Here is a 10,723-nt window from a genome sequence, read left to right as displayed (position 1 = left end):
ATGATAGAGTTCATGATAGGAGTTATGTGGCCCATTATATTGCAATGTTCTCTAAAGATCTTAGAAATCATGAAAGAAATATTACAAAGCACTAGATTTGGTCCAATGGTTGTGCATGTGTATGCATTTATTTAACTTTATTTAACTTACATGTATGTGTACATGTATTTCAATTATTTAAATTTGATATATAAATGTCTTTAAGCATTTTATGTTCATTGGAGAATTTAAATCTATAAAAGAATTTAATTGGTTAGTCATTCAACATGCTAGAAGCAATGTTAGGATTTTGTGGAACTTATTTCAAAGTGGACATGGCAAAAGGGAGCATGATGGGGCAGAAGCATGCATAAAGTGTGCAATTGACAACATGAACGTGCAGGTACATATGTATTTAGTGTGTTCACTATATATATGTATGTATGTATGTTCTCTAGATCTATATTTTCAAGTTAAATTTAAAATTATTATCTAATTTACATGTTTAAATTACACACACACACACACACACACACACACACACACACACACATTACACATATAGGTAATAGGATAGAGAGTGTGAATCAAATTGTTGAATGGTGCAAAGCTCATTTTGCTAGTCGAATTACCAAACACAATAAGCATTATTTTTGGGAAGTGAAAGATAATTTATATATATAATGCATTCTTCAAATTCAAGTTTGATTATTTATTTTAAAATGTGAAAATTATTTCTTTTGGTATTTTTAATAGATATAGATTGATCTAATCCTTACAATTGTTAAATGATTGTTGGTATTAGAAATTAACATCAAGTGACAACTATAGGACACTACAAACCTTCAGTGATTAAAGTAAGAGAGTAATCATGTTTTTGTGATGAATGCATTAAGGACAATCTAATGATTGAATGTGAAAATATTGCAAACGGATATGTTTTACATTGGAATTTGAAGGAGATAGTCAAAAGCCTTCTTTCAAAGATGCTGACATTGACATTAACATTCATGTTCTAGTATACTTAGCTGATTATGAGTGTGTTTTTGATTTAGTTACTGCAAGGCTATGCATATGTATATATGTATGTTCTTTAAAGTCAATTTATATATTTAATTATTCAATTTGAAAAATTTACTTCTATTTTTATGTACATGTAGGAGATATTTTTGTTGTCCAAGCCTTAGCAAATAATGCATAAAATGTAGACTATTATCTTCTAAGATGCACAAAAGAAAAACACAAGTTGCTACAAGGAACTGTAGATGTTGATGGACAATCATATCCAATTTCTTAGTTTATCATTGAAGGTACATATTATCAACAAATAAAGGTAGCCCAAAGTAGTATTGAAACTATTGAATACATGTCTACACAAAAAGTTTTACATTATAGTAACCATGTTATAGCAATAAAGTTGCAATACGAAGAAGAGGACATGAAAATTAAAAGTGGAAACTATTTATTGAAGAACATGAAAAACTTCTTGAGATAATTAAAAATATAAAGGATCCTAACAATACATTGTTTGTAGAGCTCTAAGCTAAACTTGTTTCCATGTAATTCTCATACTTACATATTTTATGTACATTGGATTTTGGATATATGTTTTATAAATGTATGCATTGGATCTTGGATCTTGGATACACTAAATTACGTGTGTTGTTATTTATATTTTGATGATTCAATGATTTGATGTTAAATTTATGCTTCAAGATGTTATTTATGCTTTGATCTATGTTTTTATATATGTTCTTATGTATCCCTTTAGGACATCCTCTCAAGACATTCCCTTAAGAAATACTCTTATGACCTCCCCTTAGTACATCCTCTTAAAAAATTCCCTTAATAATTTCTCTTAGGACCTCCCCTTAAGACATACTTGGTAGTGAATAGGAAGAAAAAGGGAGCTTTGATAATGCATCTAATATTCCACACTATTCATTTGTACTTTTGAATTGAAATTTAATAAGTAATATAAATATAGAAATGCTTGAAATTAGACAAGATAAGATACATACCTCATGATGAAATTAATCTGGAAATACCTATTTTCTGATGTCTGTGCACAGTTTCAGGGAATTCTGCAACCTGCTCCAGAGTGGAAATACTGAGACAGAGAAAACCCAAAACACTTATCTTTTTAAAAGTAGGTCAACCTTGACCCAGATAGCGGGGCACAATCTTACCCCAGGGCACAATTGTACCCCTCATTGAAGGTGGTCCTTGACCCCAAAAATTTTACCTTAACCTACACTACTTTGATGTAAATTATGTTTGCAGATCTTAGAAGTTCGTTTAAAATGGTATCCAAATATGTACTCCAATACTCGAAACAATGATTGTATATATCTCAAAATGGTGTTTTGGGGTGGCTATATAGGGTTTTTCCTTAGTCAAACCCCCATTTTGGTGATCTCCACCTCTACAAATAGCCAGGTGTAATAGAATATGTGTGTGTATTGAATGTGTAATGCCAAGATCTAATCCTCTAGATTGAAACCCTAGCATGAATATGTATAAGAAAAAAATGCATAGATTTGAATAAGATAAGAAAGCATACCAACCCCCCAAGGCTAAACTACCCTATCAAACTCATAATCCGTTATTCCTACCCTATGATTGTATCTTTGAATGCTTGAATATTGATAACGGTGGATGAAGAAAAATAGGATCTCCCTTGCTCCAAATAGATGTTCACAAAAATGTTTGATATCAATAATGGATTTCTCTTCTATATCATTTGCTTGCAATCTTTCATCTTCATTTAAATATCATTTGTGTGCTTCTCATGACCTCTTGCTGTAAATGAATGCGAAACAAGAGTCTTTATATAGAAGTTTCAAGGTGAGGCTCCTAGAGTAATGTGAGGACCCATAATTCAAATTTCACCTTGAATTATGGTTCAATCACAATAACCAAGGAGAAAAAATAAATAAATAAATTTCAAATTAAAACCCTTTCGTATTCAGATTCGAAAGCCTGACATTAATTTTGAGGCCTTCCGAGACCAAAATTTGAAAAGGGGGATTAAATCTTGAAGGAGGTCAAGGACGACCTTGACCCTGACCTAGGATAGGGTAGAACTCAAACTTGAACTAGGTTAGGGTCAACCTCAACCTTGACTTGGGTCAAGGTCGACCTTAACTTCGACCCAGGGGTCCAGATCTAGCTAGAATAGAAAATAGGAGGTCCCAGGGATGCCCAAAGACCTATAAATGATATCAAAATAGGGAAAAGTTCTAGGAATAGGCACCAAATCCTATGATGAATATGATGAATTCTAGGAGTACATACTCCTAAGTCCTAACTAGAAAATAGAGCCATAGAGGAGGAAAATTAAGGAGAATCCTTCATATTGTAACCCTAATTTCACCTAGAATGAAAGAATCAAGTGCATAATGCATCCTAAATGCAAGTCTATCATGATAAATACACTAAAAGAGGGTGCTAAATCTATCAAGATGGAAGTGCTTCCATTTTAAGATGATACAAGTAGATATGGTTTTATGATTATATTTTTTATGTGTGCATTAGATGGTTCGATGTATATATGTGTTTCAAGATGTTATTAATGCTTTGTTATGTTTTATGTATGTTCTTATGTTTTATTTAATGATAGTTCTCCATTGATCAGTTTTCTTATGTATTCTTTGATGATTGAATACTCTGATTCATTTGAAGATGTTATTTATGCTTTAACATATGCTTTAATCTGAATTCTTATGTATGTTTACTTGGTAGATATGTTTTTATGATTATATGTTTCATGTGTGCATTAGATGGTTCAATGTATACATGTGTTTCAATATATTATTATATTTTAATTTATGTTCTTATGTATTCTTTGATGTTTGAATGCTTTGATTTGTTTGAAGATGTTACTTATGCTTTTAACTATGATTTAATCTATGTTCTTATGTATATTTAGGAGCTCCCCTTTAGACATCCCCTTAAGAAATCCTCTTAGGACCTCCCCTTAAGACATCCCCTTAAGTCACACTTGGTAGATATGATTTTATGATTATATGCTTTGTGTGTGCATTAGATGGTTTAATGTATATAGGTGTTTCAAGATGTTATTTGTGCTTTAACTTATGTTTTTATGCATATCATCCATTCTATATATTGTATATATATATGAGTTCATGTGTGCTTTAATGAAAATATGAACATCAAGATCAATAACATGTACTTGACATGTACATAAACATGAAGATTGAAAGAATACATACATGACATAAACATAACATGTGAGCACAAACATGCCTATGAAATAACATGTACATGTATATAATGAAATGTCACAAGAGAATAATGTGCCCATATGAAATGCCTCCAAAATACCATATAAAATGTCTCCAAAATAACATATAAAATGTCTCTATATCAACTTTATCCAAAATAACATATAAAATATAGATCTCCATATCAAATGTATCCAAAATAACATACAAAATATCTTCATATCAAATGTATGTAGAATAACATGTTCCAGTCAATGAAATACACATATAAAATAAGACAAATACTACATATATGTAGATCAAATGCATCCCCCTCCTGATCCATGGTCCCATAAAGCTTTATGATGTGCATTTGAACTCTATGTCAAATGAAAGAAATACATACATACATGTCAAATTATAAGTACTTATATATAGAGTTATAAAATTACACACATTGCATGTATATAAAATATATAAATTACATACCTCTGAGTCATGTCATATGGGATTTGTAGGTGTCTAAAGATCGCCAAAACATAGCATACTATCACTAAGACTATCTAGCACTTGTATGTACTCATATATAAGATATATATGCATGTCTAGGTATGCATTTAAACTCAAATATGTGTAAGTATAATCTTAAATTAAAAAATAGATATATTTATCATAGCATCATGTAATGTTTTGTTGATCTGATTGATATATGAATCGTGTAATGACAAAATAGGTTCAGTGTCTAAATCAATCGTCTCATCTATAAGCATAGTGGTAAATAGATGATGGCGTGTTGTGGGGGCATGAGTGGGGGGTTGTAGGAGGTGACATATGGGCCTAAGTAAGAGTAGGTGTTATAGGAGATGCAAGAATATCCTCTTGTCTTTGTAGACCTTGTAATCCTGATGTGTGTGAGAGAATGTGGTTGATGTGTCCACTAATGTCATGAAGAGTAATCCTCGTGACTATTGATAAGGCTTGATATGAACTAAGAAGATCACTAGATAAATATGATGCCATACAATGCAATACATCCACATCTGATAAAGTAGAAACCTCAAAGGAAGAAGGTACATCTTCTATCCCATATGTATTATCAAGTCCTATGCTAAAGGATGTGGTTGTTAGAATAGTACCACAAGATCTCAACATATATCTCCCACATCGATCAGATGACATTATTTGTAGTTGTGTAGCAATTTTAGTGATGTTGGAATATATCTAAATCCTCACTATATCATCTGGAACACTCAGACCTACCACTATCATCTCTAGACCTTCTGGCATAACCAAAAGGTTTGGACCCACCATTGCTTGCTTATTGACAGGTGAAGGGGTGTTCGTTTGTCTAAACCTCTTTGATAATCTACTAAGGCCCTACCTAGCATGACCTAGAAAATCTATATAGTCTACATCATACTATAAATAAAATTCTACAAATAATTATTTGCAAGAATAGAGGGGAAACTCATCCTTTTGCGACTATCTATGATGTGTGTCTATCTAGGGAGGATATATAAATGGTGCAACAAGCTCTATCCTCTTTCGATGTTACAAAGTAAAGGCTAGCGGAGGATTGTTAAGGTAAATTGTGGGTCTCCCGACCTTACAATATCCCATATAATCATAGCATTGTAGGTGTATGTTTTGAAGTGTTTGATCTTACTCTCATCCTAATATTGTGTCATCGTAAGTGTCTTATGGTAAATGGCAAGTGATACGATATTAGAACAAGCTGAAAAGCATAGGATCATAAAAGACTTAAAGGGGAACCTTCAATCATGCGATAAGGAAGTGATCGTAAGATCATAAAGGCCAAGTTTCTCACCTAAGATGATACAAATGGTTTGAATTTTCAAAATGATCGCAAGATCGTAATCCCTATATAGGTTTCACATGAAAGCACTTTTTACCTTTTTTGAGTTGTAAAAGTGACATAGGTCTTGACAAATGAAATTTCAAGAAAGTATAGAGGATAGAAGAACTTAAGGTGGCAAAAAACACTAGGTTTAAGGCTTAGATTATAGAGCTTGAGCAGGAGGAAACATGACCAAGAAGGATGAGCATTGATGCTCGATCTACACAACAATAAAGATGATCTAATTTTTAGGTGGAACAAAATTAGATTTAGATGTTTTAGATGAAATCAAATTCACTGAACAACCCAACAAAAAAGAAATAAATGTTTTGGAAGCAGTTGGAGATATTAAGGCTATGATGACAGGAAGCAATTGAAGATATGCATGATTAAAGGTAGCAAAAGACAAACATAATTGAATTGAAGACTCTTGTACTAAGTGTAACCTATCAATTTTGTAACTACTTTCTTATTTTTGTTCGAATACAAAGAATGTTTTAACATTAACACATAGAAATATCTTTGTATTTGTTTTCCAATAGAATTTTGACATGTGTCCTCCCATCTGAAGCTTGTTGCAATCCTTCTCTATAAAAGGATTTCCAAGATATGGAGGAAGGGTTTCGATTTTTGGATATTTTCTTACACTGCTATGATACCACAAGGTTGGTTCTAGTTTGGAAGGTTTTCCAGAGTTTTGATACCACCGTTCTCAACATTTCTCTTTTATGAACAATAGTGAATGAATTATAGAGATAGTATTAGTGTATTCAACTATCTTATGAGTTATTTTCATGCATCCTATTGTATTTGTTTCAACGAAATGAATAAAAATGCAACATCAAGTTTATCTTTCATCTAATTCTTGTCTCCTATTCATGTTATTTGTAATGTTTTGTGGTTTATGAACAAAGTGCTTAAACCCAGTTGCAACTCCTTTATGTCTCAATATGTTTTGATGTTGGATCAAAGACCCAAGTAAATGCTTGATATATTTGATAGGGTTGCAAATTTCATGCAGGGATAGGTAGAGTATGAGGTTTAGTCTTGATGCAGATGTCTAATTCACAAAGTGATATGATAGATCTGGAAGTCCTAATAAATGAGATGTATCAATGATTTCCAAGGATGTGTGTTAGTGATTCATGGAATTGCCCAATAGATAATGTATTAATCAGCTATAGGATTTATATGTTTGTTGTTCATATCTTGGTTTTGTTGATAGTCAACACATTAATCAAAGTCTTTTCCCTTTTATGTTGAAGGGCTGAAAAGATTTACCCTCACTTAGCTTGTCAGGTTCATAGGTCATGTTATTAGCTATTTCATGTCTATGTTGTTTGCATGAGTATAGAAGAATTGAGGTTTCAATCTGCTTTATCTAGATTTAGTTGTATACTTTTCAAATTGGTATCATATGAAAGGATTTGAGGTTCACCTGCCTAGGCCTTGCATAGCTTGAAGAAGGAGTATAGCCTTATAGTTGGCCCCAATGTCTAAATAGATATGTTGAAAATGGGAATTAGCTGCCCCTAGATGTATTTTGTTCTCATCATTGGGTTTTTGAAACCTAACATTTTAAAAAACCAAAAAAATGGTGACTCTGTTGGGGATAAGGATGTAATAAGACTTGTTAAAAGGACAAGAATCTCTGGTATAAATTGTATATTTTTAGTCATGTATTTCAGCATGGTTTTGCCCATCCGAGTAGCCAACAAAATGGTGACTCTATTGGGGAGTTGTATTGAATTTGTATGATAGACAAACCTTGAGAATTTGAAAAAGAAGATTCAATATAGTAGGAAAAGTTTGCTACAACAACAAGGTCATGAAGTGTTTTCCTTCTTTTTGTTGAAGATTCATGTCTCCCAGTCATTACCTTATTTAGGACAACATTAACTTTAAGGGTTGAGTGTAAATTGTATTGTTACTAAGAGAGTTTGTCATCAATCAATTTAGATGGGTAATGTTTCAAAGTGTTGTTACAAAGTTCAGAGTCAAGAATGATAAGATATGGTGTGTTCTCTTTTCTAAATGTGTAAATCTCCAAGAGTGATTTGATGACCTACAAGTTTCCTTCAAATTGAAAGTTTGGTTGAGATTTGTCAAGTGACAAATTGTGTTTTATTCTCACAAGTGTGAATGGTAACTCTATATCTCTATACCAATTTTCCTAGTTGATTTCATATTAAATTTTTGAAAGACTTTTAGATTGTATGGGCAGATCTGAAGCTTTTGATAGTAGTTCTTGGAAAAGAAGTTGTTAGTTCTTGATTTATAGTTTTAAGTATTGTATGCATTTGCTTTTTAAGAATTTGAATGTTAAAAAGTGAATCATAATAGTAATTTCTTTGTCCTCTTCAAGGAGGGGGCAACTTTACATGGTTTTGATAAATGGTGTGAAGAAGTTTAGGTTTACACCGGTGCCAAGATTAACAGATTAAGTTTCAACATCAACACTTAAGGTATTTTGATTTTCATGTGTTCTCTTTTCATGAAAGTCAAGTGTTAGAAATTAGTGCCCCTATTTAGTGGTTATCATCACTAGGAGAAAGAGGTAGAAATTTTGTTTCAAGATGGAATCAGATCTTACATCTAAAGTTAGTCTACCAAGTTATGAAAGTGTGCTTGAAGATATTGTAGAGATAAGAAAAGAACTCCACAATCAGATTGTCAGATTCATAAGAATTATGGTAGGAAGTAATAAAGGTATAAGAGATGATCAAATTTATATAAATTTCAAATCAACGCTCATGGAGTTGAATTTTTCTTTAAGACCTAAGGAGTCTTCATGGCCTATTGTTTTCCTAGATACTTTTATGCCCGATTCAGTTGATTGGCCAACACATTTGAGATTACAAAAGATTTTGCATGTTGAAGACATTTTCAAGAAATTTGAGAGTGATTTAAGTAGCAATGAATTCTATTTTGAATATTTTGATAATAGAAGTGAATGTGCTGAAAGTCAGAGTGAATGTAATGAATCTGTAGGTAATGATAATTTATCTTTTGAGTGTGAAGAGAAGGATTTCAAATTTAGTGAATTAGATGATTGCAATCAACATGAGGAAGATGGATACATAACTAAAAATGAATCATGTGACAGTGTGTATGAGAGTGAAAAAATGTATAACAATAGTAGAGGTAATTCTTATTATGATGAAAATGAGTGTAGCGAGGCTTCTGATTTTTTTGATCTTACTACTAATGTTTCTGCTATAGTAAGTTCTTCATGTCATCTAGATAAGAAGAACAACCAAGAGGATAAGATTTGTGAGGAAGTCTTTTTGAACCCTGATAAAATTTTAGCTTTGTTAGCTCATGATTTTGAAAGGTATGCAAGTGTTTCTAAGGATGCTCATATTTTTCCTTATGATGTTTCTTCATTTAATGAAGTCACTTCCCCAAAGTTTGATGTGGAAAGAGATATAGAATTAAAAACATGTCTGTCAAGCTTTGGAGGTGTATATGACAATACCTCAAATGTCTGTGCACATGACGACTTGTTAGATGTGGGGGATGTTATTGAAGGAAAATTTGGTATTGTTGCAGATTATTTTCATGCTAATAATACTGAAGTTGGTTTTGACCGTTCATATGATGAAAAGGAAATAGTTACAAATTGCAAATTTGATCCTAAGTTTCCTTTTCAAGCTAATAAATATTGTAATGATAAGTTTGATGACTTCAAAGGTCACTCTAACAAGTTGTTAGAAGAAAACTATGATTATGATCTACATATTTTATGTCATCACTTTTGTTAGAGTTTTTCAAACTTGGCGACTAATCAGTTCTTTGAGGGTGAAGGAGTTTCACCAAATGAAAAATTTGATTGGATGAGTATCAGGACTACAAAGAAGAGAAATCAAATTGTATGTACTCCTCATGCCTGGTTACACAAGGTGAGTTGCAATCTCTTGACATGTCACCTTTGTGAACAAAGTGGAATATGAAGCCTTTGTGTTTCTTGTTGATAACATGCATAAGTTTCATAGTGTTGAAGATAGTTTTCAGTTTGATCCTGATTTCTATGGGCATGCTAACCTTTGTTTTCATAGTGAGCATTATGTTGAGGATGTTCCTAGTATGCTCTATGAAAGTGAGGAAGATTATTTAGTTTTGCCAACTGAGCTAATTGAAAATTCTGATGTTATTGGTGAAACAAATGGAAGCAATTTTTTTGAGCTTACCTCAAGAAGATGTAAATGAAAATTAGGTGTTTGACATAGGTAAGAAGTTTTGGTGGCCCGAGGCCATCATCTTATACAATTTAGGAGTAGGTTTCATGTTTTCAATAAAGTTGTTTGAGAGATTTGTTGGAACAGTCTACTTCTTCCAGAAATTCTGAATCCTTGCCATGTCTGCAAGGGACATGCATCCCTAGATAGAGCCACTGTTGGCCTAATTTTTCACCCATCCATTTTTTTTAAACACCTTATAAAAATTAGGAAGAAAATGTGTTTTTTGTACTTAGGGTTTTTGAAAATATTGTAAATTTTCAATAAACCCTAACCTAGTAAATTTTTTCCCTAACCCAGTTTGAAGATTTTCCCTAGTAGGATATTTTGATGTCGTTAGGATTATGTCTTTACCCTGTGATCAAGAGACTTCTTGAATCTGTGATCAAATGCGACCTTTGTTAATCTTAGATTGGTTTTGA

The sequence above is a fragment of the Cupressus sempervirens genome, chromosome 1 (genome assembly GCF_028749045.1).
Source record: "Cupressus sempervirens isolate cs-2001-9-10 chromosome 1, ASM2874904v1, whole genome shotgun sequence".
Classification (NCBI taxonomy): Eukaryota; Viridiplantae; Streptophyta; class Pinopsida; order Cupressales; family Cupressaceae; genus Cupressus; species Cupressus sempervirens.
Note: the sequence above shows the minus strand (reverse complement) of the source record.